This window comes from Falco cherrug, chromosome 4, assembly GCF_023634085.1.
Source record: "Falco cherrug isolate bFalChe1 chromosome 4, bFalChe1.pri, whole genome shotgun sequence".
Classification (NCBI taxonomy): domain Eukaryota; kingdom Metazoa; phylum Chordata; class Aves; order Falconiformes; family Falconidae; genus Falco; species Falco cherrug.
Genome location: NC_073700.1, coordinates 9,945,257 through 9,961,892, shown reverse-complemented (window position 1 = coordinate 9,961,892; position 16,636 = coordinate 9,945,257). Strand labels below are relative to the sequence as shown.

The 16,636-nt window shown below is 39.9% G+C and overlaps 1 protein-coding gene across 4 annotated transcripts in view; it reads left to right on the top strand.

Annotated features, from left to right (window-relative positions):
• Nucleotides 1–1,116: 1,116 nt before the first annotated feature.
• ERC2 (ELKS/RAB6-interacting/CAST family member 2) overlaps nucleotides 1,117–16,636 on the top strand; it is a 521,548-nt gene continuing 506,028 nt past the window's right edge. For 2 of the 4 annotated variants that reach the window (XM_027805155.2, XM_027805144.2), the window contains exons 1-2: nucleotides 1,117–1,357; nucleotides 2,070–2,247. The gene's annotated coding sequence lies outside the window, so the exon portion shown is untranslated. Of the gene's footprint in view, nucleotides 1,358–2,069; nucleotides 2,248–3,195; nucleotides 3,429–16,636 lie in introns of those variants that run through there. The other 2 variants (XM_055710069.1, XM_055710070.1) reach the window with 2 other exon arrangements.

The following is a 16,636-nucleotide window of genomic DNA, read 5'->3' as shown; positions in this document are numbered from 1 at the left end:
CTGTGAATTGTATTCTAGCGTTGTTTTGAATATTTGCATCTCTGAATAAACATTCACAACAGTAAACTATTTCAACTGGCTTTAGATAATTCAAATACAGCAATGAAGGGATTATGTTCGTTTTAAACATGATTGGTTGAAATCTGTTTCATTTGACATAGTTTTTAATAGTAATTCATAAAAGCTGTTATTAATAATGTTTAATAGTGGTATGGATGGGTGCATATATGGGCAAGAGAGGAATAAAATGCAGATTACAGCAGAAGTGATTCTTAAAAACATTGTTATGGCAATGAGGTTAGGAAGAGGCAGATAAAATATGCTTGTGAAACTGTGTAGAGTAAGGTATGAAGTAGCCTTGAAGCTAACGACTGAGAGTGATCAGTTCTAATTGTATCAAGAGCAATGAAACTCACACAATTTGAGAAAAAGGGGAAAGACAGAAGGGGTGTGTGTGTGAAACATCACTTCTTAGGATGAGAAGTCAGTGGTGTTTATAGAAGTTTCCCTCACTCCCCTTAACACAAAACTAAAGATGTAGGATCTCAGGGGTAATTTCTAATGCACTCTGCATTTTTCTGATGAAAAATGCTTTCAGGCTTCACATAGCAGCTTATCTCCTGCTTTTCTCCCCTGCACACTATTTTTTTTTAAACACAAACATGGGTGTAATCTTAATTACTTTTGCATTTAAGCCAAAACACAGCTTTAGATCTTCCCCACCCCCCCCCACCCCCCCCCCACCCCGTATGCACATATAGTAATGGATTTTAGATACTGTGTTCTTAAGCACCTGGCTTTGAAACATTTTGGCCTTTGGTGAACAGGGACAAGAAAGCGATTTTGCCTCCGCAGTTTTATGCGGACATAAATGTATGTTTAGGCTGTTTCACAGTAAACAACGCACTTTCCGACGCTTACAGGGTGGCGACTGGAACCCATGGGTTTGCAGCGAACGGACAGTGAGAAACCCATCGGCTTGCAGTACGCGTGCCCCGCTGGCAGGGCTCTCCGCCCGCTGTTGGAGCTTGCTGCTGCCCCCGGCGGCAGGCCGCTCCGCGCCGATGAAGCCCCAGCTCCTCGGGAATGCTGGGAATGTTGAGTCAGGGACTGGCAACCCAGACAGCCAGGCTCGCAGCTGACTGAGGGAGACTCGCTGAGGGACAGAAAGACGAGGGACAGGAGCACACAAGCCTTCCCCCGACTGCAGCAGGTTCCCTCTCTTCCACCCCTCGTAGGTGTTCGGTTGCTCCGGCTTTCCCTTGCTGCCTCCTTCCTCCGCGCAAATGAGATGTCAGCTAAACGTGATGTTGTAAAATCCACGTGAGGATGAAAGAGAGATGCAATGATTTGAAAGGTGAGAAGCTTAAACAAGAATATGGCTGTAATACGTTTCTGTAAATTTATTGTGATTAAGTAAATTTCTATATATTGCTTTCTACAACTGTCTGGTAGCTGAAACTGGAAATGAATTCGGAGAATAGGCTTTTTATATTGCTTTAGAGATACATTGTAATAAATGGGACCAAGAGCACATCTTATTCTGGTAACAGAGTGCCTCTCCCTACAGAATCGTCAACCAGAAACCTCTCTTGCAGTTTCTATTAAAAGCAGCCATGGGAGTCTCATTTTTTGTGCCCAATGTTTAAAAATATTATTGTTGTCAAAATTCTCTAGAATAGAATTTATAAGCTTTGGAAATTCCTAGCTTTTATACCTAAATACTGGATAATGTTTGGGGTTTTAAAAATCGTGTCAGGAAAAAGGTGAGAGATTTCTGTACCCTTCTCGTGGCTGGTGAATGGAAATCAGAAACTAACAAGATATTATTTTGCAGTTGCATAATTAAAATACTTACTGGGGTCCCTCACTTATGATGCTGTGATTTTTTTAAAAAATTTTTTTTTTCAAAGATCATTTTAGGTTGGACAAGAGGGATGCATATGATAAAATCCATGCATATACTCATTAAGGATACCTATGTATTTTTCTGAGAGCATTAGAGTAGTAACGTGCTGGAGAAAGAATATATATATATATATTTTTATTAGTGTGTGGTTGATTTCTAGGCGGCTACCTGCTAAGCCTTGTGATGGATGGATGGGAATCTACTCCCTCAGCGGCGAATTGATATTTCCCTTTTGATGGACACACCAGCCGACCACTTGCATTGGCAGATACAAGCTCGTTACAAATCAGCACGGCCAATAAGTGCAGTCAAGAGGAGGGTAAATCCTACTTGCCAGGGTTAGTTTTCTGGTTGGCTTTTTAAATCGGTGGTTTCACTTAACTATTCGGTTGTTTGGGATTTGGTTTATTTTCCGATGCCCCTGCCCTCCATGTGCATGTCCAGGGCGGCCACCCGGTGGGAGACCCCTTCCCGGCGGCTCCGCCGAGAGCAGGCCCTTCCCGGCTCCCCCCTCCCGCCAAGGGCGGGGAGGGGGGGAAGGTCCCCCCCTCCATCAAATCGCTTCTCCGCTGGTACTTCATTTCCCTGTGGCGAAGTCGAGGATGGGAAGGATCCTCCGTCTCATGCCTGCCCCCACCCCCGGCCGCCCTGCTCTGAGGGAGGATGCGGTGGCTGTCAGCTGCCGCCCTCCTCCCACCTCAGGCTCCACAGCGCGGGCTCAGCGGCTCTTCCCAGGGCGCGGGGAGCGACCTCCTGCGGCCCTGCGGCCGCTCGTTTTCCAGCCCTAGGGGCAGGGGGGACGGCGGCCTGTCCTCCCGCTCTCGCCGCACGTCAGCGAGGAGGGGGGAGCCCGGCCACCTTCCCGGCCCAGCTCCCCTCGCAGGCGGCTGTGTCAGGGCAGCGCGGCCACCCCCACCTGCGTCTCTACAGGGACCCCTATAGCTATTCCCCTGCCAGGCGCAATTCCTTGAATTCTCCTAATATAACTGACCGCCCCGCGCCCCTCCATGGCTGCTGCTGCTCGAGCGAACGGGACTCTTAATCTGCCTTGGTGCGGGCCGTCCCCGCAGGCGGGCGGACTCCGTTTTCCCTGGCTCTCGCTGCGGGCGGGAAGGCAGCGCAGCACCGCCCCGCCCCGCCCCGCCCCTCCCTCCTTGGCGGGCGGGGGCGCCCCCTCCCGCTTGGCTACCGGAGGGCGGGGGCTGGCGCGTGCCGCTGGCGGGGCCCCGCGGCCGCCGCTCCCCTGTGCGCAGGGGCCCGCGCGGGCGGGCTGAGGTGAGGGGCGCTCCCCGCGCTTCTCCGCGCCCCGCCGTGGCTCCGGGGCGTCAGGCAGTTTGCCATCTTGTTTTGCTGCTAGGGCTGGCTGGTATTTACCTGTTCTAAGAGCGGAGGTTCTTGTAGCCCCTATCCCTTCACACTCTCGTCTGCTGGAGCATTCCCGATTTCTCCCTTTCCCTGGATATGAAGAGGAAAAGGTCCCTTGTTAGGGTCCATGTTCGCACACAGGGAGTGTGAAATGGTGAGTTTCCCCAGCTCTCTTATGGAATATGTTTCTGTGGGAAAAGCCTTGTCAGTTTCTTCCTGCAAGAAACTTGACCGTTTAAGTCTTGGCTTCGTGGGTGACTGTGTTAAGGGGTGTGTGTGGAAATACTCTTTCCACATCTCCTCAGTGCCTTAAAAGAAACTTTAATGTTACTGTTACTTTTGTTTGAAAGCTCTGTGTAAAACAGTTTTCAAAGGCATCAAGGTGAGTTAGCATTTTCACTTTTCTTAAAGGAAACTGTGTATGTGTGTGTGAAAGGAGAGACTTTCTGTCCTGTGAGTGAAGGAAACATAATTTTTTCTTCCAATGAATTAATGGGATCAGGGCAGCCCCTGAGATCTGTGGCTTCACAGCTCAGGTTGAAACTACATGTTTAAACTATGGAGTAACTCTGTGCTGTATCTCATACACGTAGGGTGGGGTAGATCTTCCAGTTAAGAACTGAGAGATTTCTTGTATGTTGTCTTTTGTAGTGCTGGTTCATTTGTATTATGTCTTCAAATCGACATTTTGTTTTGTCACCACTGAAATATCAAACAAAAGGGGAAGGAGATAATGTTTTGCTAGTGAAAGGGAAAGTGAGTACATAGACTGTTCTCCTTGTCATTCTCTCGGAAATGCCCTTTTGATTACTTGAGTGATTAGACGGTAAAAAATACTGACTCCAGAAAATAGTTGGAGTACATAATTTTGAAGGGTAGTGCTGATGGTTGAAAGGTTGTTTCTGTGTTGGAGAAAGTGTGTTTAGACAGGTTTGGAGGAGACTTGGCTGCTGTTATCTTTACGTAGCTCCTGTTTTAATCCTGCCCAGTTGGTGGGGTACCCAGGCTGTCTTCCTGAATGTGGAAGATGATGCTGTCTTATTTTCCTTCCTCACCCTACAACTGAGAGCATGTGCTTTTGGTTTTCCAGTTGTGTGGGTGTTTTTCTTTCTGTACCATGAAGATGGGTTTATGAATAGAAAGTGTCTTCTGTCTTGAACCAAGATGCGTCCCTTTTCCCAGTAGGTTAAGGGTTCTGTTACTGAAATGGTCTCCCTCCTTCTCAAGCATGAAGGAGGTGGTTGGCATGCAGAGATGTCTGTTGTTCTTTGCCATCCTACTGTGCAAAATGGAAATGGAGTTCCTTCCCTTAGAACTTGTGTGTGTCTGGTCTTCCTGAGCGCTGACCTCCTTTTACTTTCTGTTAGTATTTGAATGCCTTATTATACTTGTTATACCTATGATACTTTCTTGTGTGGATAAGCTGCATTTGGAGGAGACTCATCTCACCACCTCTTGTATTCTACAGGTAGCTTTTCAACTTCCCAAACCTAATGGTGGTCAAATTCTGATGGATGGTGGTGTAAGATATAATTAACCATGCCAGTTGCCCCTCCTATTTCTTGCCTGCTCTGAAGGCTGAAGAAAGGTGGCAAGGGAAAAGGTGGCCCGTATTCTTAGCAGCCAAATATCTAGTGAGCACTTTTGGCTGTCTTAGAGTGTCAAATATGCCTGATATTTAGAGAATTAGCTATTCAGCATGCATGTTTTCATAGAAGAATGCTCAAGGTGATTTTCTTGTTTTAGAAAGATGATTCTTGCAGACCTTTGGAAGATGACTAACAGAAGAGTGGGTTGTTCACCCCTCAAAGAGGGTGAGGCAGCCAGCCTGTGTATCACTTCCAAAGACAACATATGTTCTCCCACCTGTACGTCTTATGGTGTTTATTATATTTTTATCCACTATGATGCATTTGTTATCTTCTCAGTTTAATTTCGTTTGTAAGATGTTTAAGATATATATGGAGATGGTTAGTCAGATCCACCCAGAAAATATTACTGTGATACTGATTTTTTTTTTCTAATGCAACTGCTCTTTTATTGTGAGATTATATTTGTTTTCTTCGGTTTTAGGATTGCTTTAGAATATTTTTGTGATGCAAGTTTTAGTTGTTAAGTAATCTTATGTACTTAGCAATGACGAGGTTGCCTCAACTTACTTGTTTTGCCACATTAATTTTAGCTTATATTTTCTACGAAGTCCTGGCAAAAGGGCAAGAGTTACTTTTAAGCAAGATGAGATTATAATTTCTTTTTGAGAATTGTAGGTGATTGAGAGAAAGCTCAGAAACAAAATTCTTTAAATGAACTGGATAGTGCTGCTTATTCTGGATGGTACTTGGAAAATGCAAAGGCAGATCGGGAGAAACGTCAGTTAAATCTTTTTTGGAGTACTTTAGGTAACAAAAAAAGAGAACGATTAAAATAATGCTTTTTATAAACAATTTTTTTGAAATAAAGTGAGATAGGTTTATATATACTGCTGCTTGCATGTAAGGCGTGACCAACAAAAAGAGTTTTCTTTGGAGAATGGCTGTGGACTATTTGTGGGGTCCAAGAAAGCTTGTAAGCATAGATATCCAGCGTTTGTTTGTATAAGAAAATGTAAATTTATTTGAATGAATGTTGGTAGTGTAGTATTTAAGTTGTGTTGCTGCTTTCCGTTGTTGTTCTCAAGGGATTCTTACGATTCATTTAGTGATAGCAGCTTTTGCAGTGCCCAGCTTTGGAATATCTTAAATAGCCAGATTTTGTTTGCGAGTAGTTGTAACAACACTTAGGAACACCAGCCTCATATCCTTTGAGAGACAGTCTATCAGGTGCTGAGCTCTGACAAAGGCTAACAGTAGTAAAGATGTTTTAGCACTTCTTTGGATAAGCATCCATTACTGTCACAGCATTTGTGGAATTCCTTCAGGATATTAGAAGTGTAGACTTTGCGGTAAACAGTTTATATGTTTGGAGAGTTGTCTATTACTACGATCTCTTTAGTTTGTAGTGAGCATAAGGGAGAACTATAGTATCAAAACTTCTGTTCTTGTAGGATGGCGGATGGAATGTGTTTTAAGAATTTGAGGTATACCTCAGACTTTCAAGCTGTGATTGGATGTATGGGAACATTTGACGTTTTGGATGCTCAGCAAAACCTAAGCTTTTCTGAGAAGTTTTAAGGTTAGGTTTTTGAAAAGGGGTATCAGCTTTCTAGACTATCTTAGAAACTCACTCTTGCATTTGCTGAAGTATTTCAGACTAGTTAGCATGTGGCTTCCTTAAAGACCAATGTACTTTTTATTTAGTTCAAGTATCTCACTTTCAATAAGTAGTCTTTTTTTTAAGCTTCTCACTGCTTGTCATGCTTATTATCCTATCCCTCCAACAATGCAGATGTAGAATGTAACAGGTAAATTCTACAGAAATGGAAAATTATGAGATGTATTTTATAGTTAAATCACTTTTTTAAAAAATCTCGAATTGTGCAGGAAATGCTATGAAACCATCGAAGGAGTAAAAAGACCAGTGAAAGATAAATGGTATTGGTACGTGTGAAAATAATGTGCTGTAGTTACTGGGATAACTGCGGAGTTGTGGTGGGAAGTCACTAAAGAAAGCAATGTCTATAATGATTGTCTAGCTGGCTATAGTGTGCAGTTTATTTGGAAGGAAGTGAAAGAAATGTAACAGAAGTGATCTGTTGGACGAAATTCAGGAATGACAGAGACTACATGTTGCACAGAGCATTGGTAATAGGGGGAACAGTTTCCCTCCAAGTAAGTATCTCAGGTCACTTGGGATGAATGCTGACTTATTGGGCATACTATTCTATTTATTTTGAGAAGCTAAGAGAATACACTTTTGCTGACTTCATTCCAATTCCTAGTGGAAGTTTACTGCGTCTGTACTCGTGGCTATGCTGTTTGGCATCCATTTGGATTGTCTCATTGCAAAAATAACACACTGAATGGACTTGAGGCCATACTATTTGAATTCTCAGGAACTGAATTCTTTTTGTCAAATATAAATTGAGATGTGCTGAGTTGGAGATTGTGCTGATGCTTCTTCAGGTTTCAGTATGGTGAACTAAGCACTTTTAATGGCCACTAAAATTAATTTACAGATAGTCTGCTAAGATAACATTTCATTGTATCTGTGGTGTATACAATATCTGAATCATTTAATAACTTTACAAAACAGCATAGGTCTGTGTTATTTCTGTGATGGTGTGGACTTGGACTTAAACAGTTTTCTGTAGTGCATTCTTTTCCTCAAAATATATTATTATGGAAATACAGTTCTTACCACTTATGTTCTTTGAACAATTCAGATTAGTGGACATAGTAAAGCATAGCTCTTTGTTGACCAATGTCAAATAACAGTGCAAGAAATGGGTATTCTGAGGTGCTTTACAGAGCAAACTGTCTTCCAGAGATGCATGTTTATTTTTGATAGCTAAGTATTGGAAGACATGGTGTATGTTGGTTTTCATTTATATATCTTTTCCACAGACTTCATTTGAAAACTGCTCAATTTGTTTTTTCCTTAAGGAAAGCAGTTACAATTACATGTCATCAATGCCAAATGTTCACATTAGATGCCTTTAAGGACTTACAAATTGCATTTGTGAATTGGCATGATTATGGTCAGCTAAGATGGGTTTAGTGTCAGCGCAAAGGTGGAAGAGTGAATTGCACTATGAAGTTGTCAATAACCAAGTGGCTAGGGAGCTCTTTTCAGCCTTTTCTGTGAATAAATAAGTAAAAAGGTAATTTGGGAGGTGCAGTGCCTTCTCATGGTTCCAGGTTCCTGATTCTATGCTGAATTGAGAGGTAATCTGCAAAATCACTTGCATCACTTACAAAGCCTATAAGTTCCTTGGAGAATTTGGACCTAATGTGGCTGAGGCATAACCAGTTTCTTTTTTTTGGTCATGATCCTAAACTGTGTGCATTCCCTTATATCCTAGTGAAGAGAGAGGAGATGTTCTGCATGTTTTTGAATTCTAATGGCTTCAAAGCATGCTGAATGCACACATACGCTTTTGTTTTATAATTCTAGTATGTCTATTACTATCCTTGAATCCAAGAAATATAAAATGCATAGTGGATATTTACGCTTGACAAATTTGTAAATACGCCAGTACTTTAAGTATTCTAAGAAAATGCTGTCAGTTACACAGGTAGTGTTAATAGCTGATCCTATGACTATTCTGTTGCTTTCTTATGAGAATAGAAACATTGTAGCAAAAAAACTCAACAAACAAGCTTTATCCTGCAAATATATAAGCTACTGTTTAATAACATTCATGTGAGTAGCTTTAGTGAATTGAATGGAAAATACTCCTTTGTGTAGAAGTATGTCTGATTATTTCTAAGATAGACTTAAAGTTTTAAATACCTCTTAAAATGAAAAGTGTTACATAATGTCAATGGCAGAATATTTTTTTACATACTTAATATGAAAATAAACAAATTTACAGGTCTCTTTGTAAATTTAGTCAATTTCCTTTTACCTTATTTTCAGTTCCTCGTTTTTTTTCCTAAAACAAATAAACACACACAATAAAGACTGCAATTAATATATGTATGTGTTATCTGGTGAAAAGCCTTATAATTTAAACGCTGTTGATATGAACATTGACATTACAGTTGTTTGCTGGTGTGAACATGTGCAACAAGTTTTTTTGGTATTCTACCTTTGTGGCCATATTTGGAAAACATTGTTTACTTTGGTATTATCAAAACATTCCTGATGCATTGGAAGTGTGACTTTTCCTATTGTAGACATAATTTGTGAGGACAGATTTGTGTAATATAATGATATTTTTGTTCTGTCATTACTGAGCATTTAATTAACTCTATTCTGTGCCTTCTGTTGTTAATCTCTCATGACCTTATTTACTAGCATAGGGGGAGTTCCCCCTTATCAGCAAGGGGAAAGACAGATACTGGGTGTCACACAGAGTGTGTTTACAAAAGCTTTCAGTTTGAAGCAATGTCTTTAGTAGAAACATATATAAAACCATAAAAACCATACTTTTATCGAGTGTAACTTTTATGAATCTCTTGTATTAATTTTGAAGATCAAACATGGTCTTTTCATTACTTGAATTCTAAGAGCTCTTTTTACATGGTTTAAAGCATCACAACAGGTCTTAATCTTGAAACAAGGGATCAATATGTTTGGAGTGATCCTTGACCTATCTTCCTTTCTTGCATGATGATATAGCAGTTGAGCTAACAAAGTTCTGCAGTAGTATTTGTCTTCATAAGTAAGTGTTGCTTACTTTCACAATGGCCTCTGTTAGTCCAGAGTATGCAAATGGAAAAAAATAAATGCATGCAATTATTCTGTAAGAAGAATTAAGGTTTCTATCAGTATTGCAACTTGGTGTCATTAGCGTGCACAGAATTTAAAGCGTTGACTTTGTGACTTAGATCCTCACATTTGACTGAAGAATTTGGACTATAACTTGTTTTGTCAAGGATTCAGTTTTCCTTGCTCATAAAAAAGACAGAGGAAATGGAGACTAGATGATAAGTTAGCAATATGAAGTTGCAAATGTGAATCGACCTACTTCACTTTTTATGGTGTACAACTTGGTTGCACCATAAGCAAGGTGAATGAGATTGCAGTGAAGAAAAAGAAGCTTGGCTATTTAAATCATTACGGATATATTATTTTTTCCTTAAAATTTTTTTTAGTTTCCTTTACCCTGTTTACCTTTTAAAAGTAATTATAAAACTGGAAATTCAAGTTGAAGTATATCCTCGTTTGATTCTTTACGCACGTTTATAATGAAATATATGTGTAGTATTGCTAGAAAAAATATTTTAAAATATGTTAGGTCCTGCACATGGGTTGGGGCAATCCCAAGCACAGATACAGGCTGGAAGGAGAATGGTTTGAGACACCACCCCGCCCCTGCCAAGGAGGAAGACCTGGGAGTTTCGGCTGACGAGATGCTCAACCTGACCCAGCAATGTGTGCTTGCAGCCCAGAGAGCCAACCGTATCCTGGGCCGCATCATAAGCAGCATGACCAGCAGGTCGAGGGAGGTGATCCTCCCTCTCTGCTCTGGTGAGACCCCACCTGGAGTGCTGCATTCAGCTCTGGGGTCCCCAACATAAGGAGGACACAGAGCTATTGGATTGAGTCCAGATGATGGCCACAAAGATGATCAGAGGGTGGGAGCACCCCTCCTATGAGGACAGGCTGAGAGAGCTGGGGTCGTTCAGCCTGGAGAAGGGAAGGCTCCAGGCAGATCTTACAGCAGCCTCCCAGTACCTCAAGGGGCCTGCCAGAAAGCTGGAGAGGGACCTTTCACAAGGGCATGTAGTGATAGGACAAGGGGTAATGGCTTTCAACTGGAAGAGGGTCGATTCAGATTAGCTGTAAGGACAAAATCCTTCACTGTAAGTGCAGTGAGACGCTGTCACAGTTTGCCCAGAGCAGCTGTGGATGCCCCATCCCTGGCAGTGCTCAGGGCCAGGCTGGATGGGGCTTGGAGCAGCCTGGTGTTAGTGGGAGGTGTCCCTGCCCATGGCAGGGGAGTTTGAGCTAGATGATCTCTAAGGTCCCTTCCAACCCAAACCATTCTGACTGGGATTGTCTCTGTGTTCCTCTTGAAGTTACAGGTGCTTTGTAAAGAAGCTTTAAGTATTAGGATTTTGTCATTACTAAGTATAAATAACAACTAAGATGTTGCTTGAAAGGGGAAGAAAGGTGGCATTTATTGCCATTTTTAATTTAAAAATAATAGAACAAGTCTGATCTTCCAATTTTTACTAGGAAAATTTCAGGTTTTATTAATCATGCTTATTTTTAAGCTTTAACTTCTGAATTGAAGTAGAAAGGTAATGCAGTCTATAACAATTAACAGAAACTGTCTTTGTTAAGTAGTCATTCAAGTTAGGTAAATTTTGGTAAAAGCAAAGCAAAATCATGTTACTCAGGCATAAGTTTTCAGTAATCCTGAGGAATAGTGTAGACTTCAACATTTTAATGTTGTTTGACCAAATGTCTCTTGACTATTTTAGTAAAGATTTAACATATTTAACTTTTTTTACTGTTATTTAATAGTAATTAAACTAAAAGTACTGTTTTTCTGGCTAATGAGGTGGCTTAGAATAATCCTCCACAAAGACTGAAGTGCGTAAATGCAGGCTTGCATAGATAAATGAGATTTCTTATTGAGAAAAAAATAAGACACAACTGATTAACAATTGCAGGATGGAAGGCACAATGAATATAGACTAGAATGCAGAATTTAGCAAATACGTGACACCTGCGTACCTGCAAGGACTAAAATGTTAGGCATTCTTTCTCTGGAAAGAATAAAGCTTGACAAGCCTTTAGAATTATCTGTATATCCTGAGTAGGTTGTTATGGTGCAGGGAAGTTGAGTAAAAAAACTTGAAGAGTGCAGGCAGTGTTTTGGAATGTACTTTTCTATGGCTTATTGTCGCAGCACTCTCAAAACTAGGCAGCTGTAACAAGGTCTTTTACCATCTCATACCAACATACTCTTCATGCCAGTCCCTATGCTGTCTTCTCCTGGGCTTTCCTCACCTAGGGCATTTGTTCTCTCTGCTTCTTCCTCGGCTGCCCAGCCTCTTAACAGAACCAGCCACAGCTGCACTTTATCTACATCGGCCAACCCACCGCCCCTGAAGCCGACCCACAGCTGTATATTATCAATGAGAGTTAACTCGGCTTCACTCTTCTACAGCTTATTACTTGTGATTACACCACTTGCCTTCCCCCCCCCCCCCAAGGAAAAATAGGATCTTAACATTAGATGTTGCAGAGGGAGCAGATGACTAGCAAAACAATTTGCTCAGGACTGTGAAGTTTGATCTAGCAAAACTGAGATATTTTACCCTGTGTCTTTGAACCTCTTAGCAACACTGTTAGTGCTGATGCTTAATATTTTAAACAAAGGATGATGCTAAACATCCCTGCTTTTGCTGATTGACCGTTAAATCAGAATAAACTTGGACAGCGATATGTCTGCATTGGAAGATAATTTGTTATGCAGGCTGTACTACTTTGTGTTTCCCCAGAACTGGCAAATACACTGCCCTACAGCTTTTTATAAAGATACACTGTGTTCTCTGGCAAAACCAATGAAAATCAGATGTGATTTTCTGCCATTGTTTGGCTATAGAAGCCTTTTTTTTTTTTTTTTTTTTTATGATCTATCTTCAGGTCTTTAATATTTGACACAAAAATAATAAAAAAAAATCTTAAATTTCTCGCCTCCCTTAGGCATCTTAGAAACTCCAGGGAGACTTTTTCCTGTCACAAGGAGTGCAGGAAAGAATTCTTGGAGTGGAAGTGTTAGAGATAAAATATTAAGAATTGGTGTTTCAACAACAGAAAGACCCAACTCAGAGGTTGCGAAGTACTGGAGATGTCAGTTGGTGAAGTTTAAATATTTCTTTTTATTTAAAGCCCATTTCTAATTAATATTACACTTTAAAAGTGGTTTAAAACAATTACAATGCCTCTAACATTGTAATAAAAAGTCAGTGCTTTGAAAAAAATGTACTTTTACTGAGCACTAGCTTTATTTTAAAACCGAAACGTGTATAAATGAGAATTAAAAAGGTATTGTTGATTTTTTTTTTTTTAAACTCAAATATACTTGAGAGTAATATAATTTACAGTCCTGATAATTCAGTCAGAACTGCTTTTTTTCCTGAGTTTTTTAATACTGTGTTTTGAGCAAATATTTCCATGGCTGGAGTTTACTGATTGCATGAGGAGTGTTAATTGCTGTCACTGCACCTGATAACACTAGAATACCTGATGACTTTATTTTCCATGTATGTCATTAGATGCATATTCAGCAGCCATTCTTACTTTCTCCTTCATGTAGAATTTTGCTTGCATGGAGTAGAAATGGAAGATAGGCAGGTGTGATGAACTATTCCTGTGAGGTGATAAATGCTAGTTCTTTCATTTAGCATTGATGAGAGTTCAGGGACATTTCCAAGTTGTAAGGTCATACCAGACATTGAAACTAACTTTATGCACAACTACATAAGTACTGTTTTTATAACTAACTACAAGAGAAGGTACATAAATTAATGCTTATTGACAAGTAAAAATAAATGTATTGTGCAGACTATAGTAAAACTTACATTTATGTTAGAAATGCAGATTCAAGACACTCTAAGGAACCTAAATGAAGATGATGTTGCTTTTAATGTCATGTATATTTTATTTCTCAAACTTTTAAGGAATAGTAGAGTGGTAGAAAGAAATGAGTCCTTTTCTTATGATTGAAATATGGGAGGGAGGAATAAGTAATTTATCAGTCTGATAAGTCTGGTAAATAAGTAGGGAAGAAATACTCCGCTTTCTTAATAAAACCAGTGCAGGTCTGGTACTAACTCTATATGAACCAGCATTTGGTTCATTATCTTTTTGTTACTTTATTAAAATAAGAAATGCTTTGCTGCTCAGATTAATGAAGAAAGGAAGTATACTGTACAATAAATTTTGGTTCTCTGTATCTAGTTTGCATCGTGTTGTTTTTAATTTTATTTTTAATCAGCACAGATGATAAAAAATTATCTCTTAAGACAATGCGTTGAGCCACTGTTAAAGCAGTCAAAACCCTAGGTAAAATGAAAGAATGTGCCAGAAATATTTCTGGCTCTTGGTTGCTGCTTTAAATATACATGCATCCCTAGAGTTCTGTGTATAGAGGTGGTTGTTGTTGTGATAAGGGAGTATTTAAATGATTCCTTTATTTTAATAGAATCCTTGACTGCTTGCTAGGATATGCTGATGGAACAGAACTTTTTCTGTGAATCTCCTTTTTGTGGTGTCTCAAAATACAGGGAATGCGAGTCCTAGTGAAGAACATGGGAACACTATTGTTACCGAAATCTCGGAAGGAAGAACTTATCAACACCAATGTGATGTAGATAAGCAGACACTTCTTTATTAACAGCCGGGTGCGTGAGTGAGTCCTCTCACGATCAATGCACACCAAGTTTCAAAATCATACACCATATATTGAATGTATTCATGCATATTCATTAAGTATTCATGCGTAATCATAATATTCCCCCAAAACCATTAACATACTCTCCTCCCATATGCGATTCTGTGCAGTAAAGGTTAGAAAGGTCCAGAAATGGGTCTGGGGTATGATTTGGGTAGGTGGTATATGAGTCGGTGGTCGCGATCTCCCCCTGCCGGAATTACCTTTTACTAAAGTTCATGGTTTCTTGGCAGGTAACTACAAGTTGTTCCAGTTGACTCTCCCCAGTTCCCATTAATTCTATATTCTGACATTTCAATACACTTTCTACATACAGAAGACTAGTCAAATACAAAGAAATCCTCTCCCCAGTTCCCATTAATTCTACATTCTGACATTTCAATGCATTCTCCTAGTCTACCCGTAAATAGTGTATCCAATCATCTTGAATCTTAAGTCTGTTACCTAAGTTCTAATCATTCCTACTAGGTGATTCTGACCTATTCTTTTGGCCATGCTACAGGGCTGTACAGAGGATTTCATAGCAGCTTTTGCTGTGCAACTACAAGTTTCATGAAAATATATTTCTTATTCTAAATGATTTTATAAAATCAAATAAAGTCAATTAATTCTAACTTATTAGCAGATCTGTAACATTATCTTCTACATAATCTCTTATTTCTTTTGTTGGTTTTTGTTTATATCTGGGGAGCTGTAGAGTACTAAACAGTTTTAGACGGTTTGGAAGCCTTTAAGTATTTAAAAAATCGGATTGCTAATTTCTGCACTGAGCAGTCATTATGTATTATTTGGGAAGGTTAGCTGTAAGGAAGGGGTTCCTTTAAAGCTTTCAGTAGTATTACAAGTGTTTGCACTCTTGGCTGATTATTAATATTGGCAAGTAGTTGTGCAAAGCTATTAAGTATTTGGCTAATATCCAAACTTACTGCTGACTAGGTGATTCTGGCCAGAGGGGAGACAAACTCCAACTGGCCCTAAGCTTTCTAAGCATAATTGTCAGAATTCTTCTCTCCCCTGTCCCCTCTTCTCTTGCCTGCCCCATCTGTGTTTTGGTGGCTGTTCTGGCCCCACTATGCCTCCCTATGAACATGGTATAAACAACAGGTGAGATATATTGACATAAAGTCAGAAAGTAGCTCTGTTTTTAGATGCTTGTTACCAGTTGATGATAAGGCAATGGTAACGCTGACCCTTAGGATAATCATGTGACCTAGTCTAGGCAAAAAAACCCCAACCAAACCCCAAAACCCCAACTGCCTGAAAAACAGGAAAAGGAGGAAATAGAGTCTCTTTATCCTTCACTAAATATATTTGACTGCTGTCAGTAATATGAAGAGTCATTTCTGTACGGTTAAGATGATACTTTGGATTTAGTGGTCAATGTACTTCCTGAGCACAGTCTGAATATTTGCTCATATTATGTTTTCTTGCATGGGAATATCTAATGAGGAAAGGTTTGCTACATTTTGTTGTCTCTGGCCCTGTGTCTAGTTACTGAATTTTTTCTACGCTTCTTGGTGTTTTCCAGCATAGTGTGATTTGATAATTTTTTTTTCAATAAAGTTGTTAAATTTGCTGTGGAATTAGCCACACTGTATGCTGTCTAGCGCCTGCTTGTTAGTGAAACCTCTAACGTGAAACTGGTGTGAACTCTCCATGCGCTGTGGCTGCATGCAGGATTGGTAGCAGAGTTCAGACTGTTACCTGTTTTGAATGGTTTGGAGTATCTGATCTGAGACTGCTGGGCTGCTTCGGTCCAAACACATTACAGGACTGCCATGGAATGTAACAACATACTGTAATTCTCCTCAATTGAATTAAGGAAGAATTTAATAACTGCTTTAAAAATTATTCAGACACCATAGGCTTTTGTCTGGCAAGATCTAGTTTCCATTTTTTTCTGAATCATCAGGATTCATAGAGCTCAGGAAACAGGCAAAGTAGGCCCTAGTCTGTTTTGAGGCTAAGCTACAATGCCTCTACGCAATTCTTTTGGAGTTCTTATGAAAAGATTGACAGACACAACACAGAAAATGTTCAATTGCTTTGAACTTGCCAATGATTTGTTTAAATACTTAACAGAAATAATTGGGGGTGTGTATGTGTGCAAAAGAGTATATAACCAGTGAAAACCAGAACTTAATGGGGTTCTTTGAAGACAGTATTTCAAGGAAGCTGTAATTATGTAAAATGTAGAAGTAATGCATTTGGAAAGTAAACTGAATGAGACAGACCTTCCATTAGCATTATACTGGAATCCTATGTTTTAAGTCTCTATAAAAATAGATAGTTAAGTCTCTGACATTGCATTTTATTTGCTTCTTAAGTGATGTGGATAATCTGAACCC